This window comes from Pholcus phalangioides, unplaced genomic scaffold (genome assembly GCF_987345545.1).
Source record: "Pholcus phalangioides strain wild (caught in Gottingen) unplaced genomic scaffold, Ppha-v1.0 ptg000020l_1, whole genome shotgun sequence".
Taxonomy (NCBI): domain Eukaryota; kingdom Metazoa; phylum Arthropoda; class Arachnida; order Araneae; family Pholcidae; genus Pholcus; species Pholcus phalangioides.
The window spans coordinates 4,532,644-4,535,124 of record NW_028301613.1 but is presented as its reverse complement, the minus strand read 5'-3'; the positions used below and the strand labels follow the sequence as shown (position 1 = coordinate 4,535,124).

At 36.6% G+C, this 2,481-nt stretch overlaps 1 non-coding gene across 1 annotated transcript; it reads left to right on the top strand.

The window, feature by feature from the left end:
• Window positions 1–1,344: 1,344 nt before the first annotated feature.
• On the top strand, window positions 1,345–1,548 carry LOC149070795 (small nucleolar RNA U3). Its single transcript, XR_016195007.1, has one exon. It is a non-coding gene; the product is annotated as a small nucleolar RNA U3 (small nucleolar RNA).
• Window positions 1,549–2,481: the final 933 nt, after the last annotated feature.

Sequence of the window (2,481 nt, the reverse complement as noted above, 5' to 3'; positions counted from 1 at the left end):
TAGTGTGGTAAAATAACTTTATTTGGAATCCTCCAGAGAGTATATACAGTTTTTTCAGCTTCTGTGCATCGGTGGAGTGTTCTTCAGAAACATGTAAAAACACTCACTGTTAAACCTCTGAGTGAAACACGATGGGGGAAGAGTCGCATTGACAGCGTCAAAGCTGTCAGATTTCAGACGAAAGAGATATATCAGGTGTATTATATGTATTTTAGTTGTTTATTTCATTGAGTACCTTAATTTTATATTTATTATGCAGTTGTATTTTTGTAGTTGTGTTTAGTAGGTTTATCGACTTTTAACTTTTCCTAAACTAAGCACAATCTATTTTCGAGAATCAGAATTAAAAAAAGTAATTACAGCCTTTGTGATTAATTATTGTGTATATTTTGCGTAAATGCGTAATTTTTTTAAATATTTATATATATTTGTTAATACTAGATTAGTACATTTTCAATGTTACTAAATCTCCTAATTTATTAAGTATCACTTAGTTTTGATGGTTGCTAAAAAGTTAATTACAGGAATCCTTGTATAAGAAGAGGGCTTGACCAACTTCGTCCCCTATGGGTGGGGGGGGGGGAGGCGCCGACAGTAGGTTTTGCACCGGGCGCAACTTAGTCTAAGACCGGCCCTGCTCAGCAGTAATCAACACATTAAGGAAGATGACCAGGTGGTGGCCCAAAATTTCAATAAAAGATATTATTTCACAGGCGAGATATATTAGAATTTAAATGATACTATCCAAAAAAAACTGCATTAAATTGGCATTTTCACAATTATGCAATCGAAGCTCAAGGGAGGACCAGAGTTACCAACATGGAGAAAGCAGGGCATTGTGTATTCATTTACTTATAGCTCAGTGATGGAAAGTCCGTAAGTGCCGCCATCTGGTGATTGCGACTTTGGGAAAAAAGAAAAAAAAAAAAACATCTATTTGGGAATCAGTTAAAATTTTTAGTCTGACGTAAATGTAAACTTTTGGTTCAAGTATAAAGCTATATTTGAAAAATAAATTGATTATTTTGATCAAAATGAACTCAGTTTAAAGCATTGATTAAATTTTTTCCCATAATAAATCTACAGGCCAGTTAAATGATACATTGTAGATTAGCGCCATCTATTGTTCTATATTGCATGCCACATAATTAACTTTGGTTCTGGATGTGGAAAAAAATACGAACATATATGACATTTCACACAATAATAATGATGATCCCGTTAAAATTTTATTTGCACAGCTCACACTATTCCCAAAAAAGTTGGAAATACTATAATAAAACAACTGTTGATGTGTCAGTAAGTTAATTTTTTATATATAATTTTTGCGATTGTAATTTTGCTAAGATCATACTTCATAGGATCATTTCTATAGTATGATTTACGAGTTCGTGTCTTCGAACTCTCGCAACCCAAACCACGATGATGACGTGAGGGGTTGCCTCCTGAGCGTGAAGCCGGCTCGTAACCTTAAAAGGTTCTTGCCATTGATGATCGCGCCGGGTATTTCAAGGAATATCCGACGGGAGGTAACTCGTTCTGAGTGGCTCTATCTTATCATTAACAAGTAGATTAGCGCGGCCTAATCCGCGTATGTTGTTCGTAGTTCACGGAGCCAATTTGATCTTAGAGACTGGGCCGCTACCATTAGCCAGCGTTTCTAACTTGGGGTCATATGGCAGTTCTGGTTAGTAGTCCTTCCTCGCACGATGTGCCTGGTAGGTGACCGATAAGCACAGGATGTAGTCTTTGGCACTATTGGCGATCAATTTATTATTGCCTTTTTTCGTTATTGACGTTGGCAACAGCACTGATTATATTTTCATCCATATTTTTATTTCCTGTTAATCCACTGATTTTATACTTCCAATTTTTTAAATATATTTTTGGTAGTTTTTTTTCTTTATGTCAACCCATGAAGAAAAAACACGGTCCTTATCAATCCACCCACTCACGATTCGCGTTCACCGGCTCAGAAATATTGTCATCAATGTGATGTTTGTTCAGCCACGTGTAGGCCTAATCACGTTTTGTATCATAAATGGTAGATTGTGGGTGTCGCGTGCCGTGACAAACGCGATCATATTAAGTTTAAATATATCGACATTGATCAAAAACGTACTCAAGATAATAGTTGTGCCGCATAAAGTTTATTCTTAAATTTCCATATTATATTATATATCAACATCATTATCTCACTCACCCTCAAAGACAAATATATATAAAAAGAAAATATTAATCACTCACACCAGACACCACCTGGAGCGATAGCCTTTTACCGAGGCATCCCTCTTTGACGGCACCTCACATATTTATTTCCCTCTTGATCTAATTCCGCGCATTTTAGCGCTTTAAGAAATTAAAGACGCATCTTCACAACAGGATCCGAAGTGCCTAGCACTTCAACACTAAGGACTACACCCTCGTCGAACTCACGATAACGAGCGTGTGTTCTCTGCTAGAAAACCTGGTGAGCTCTGT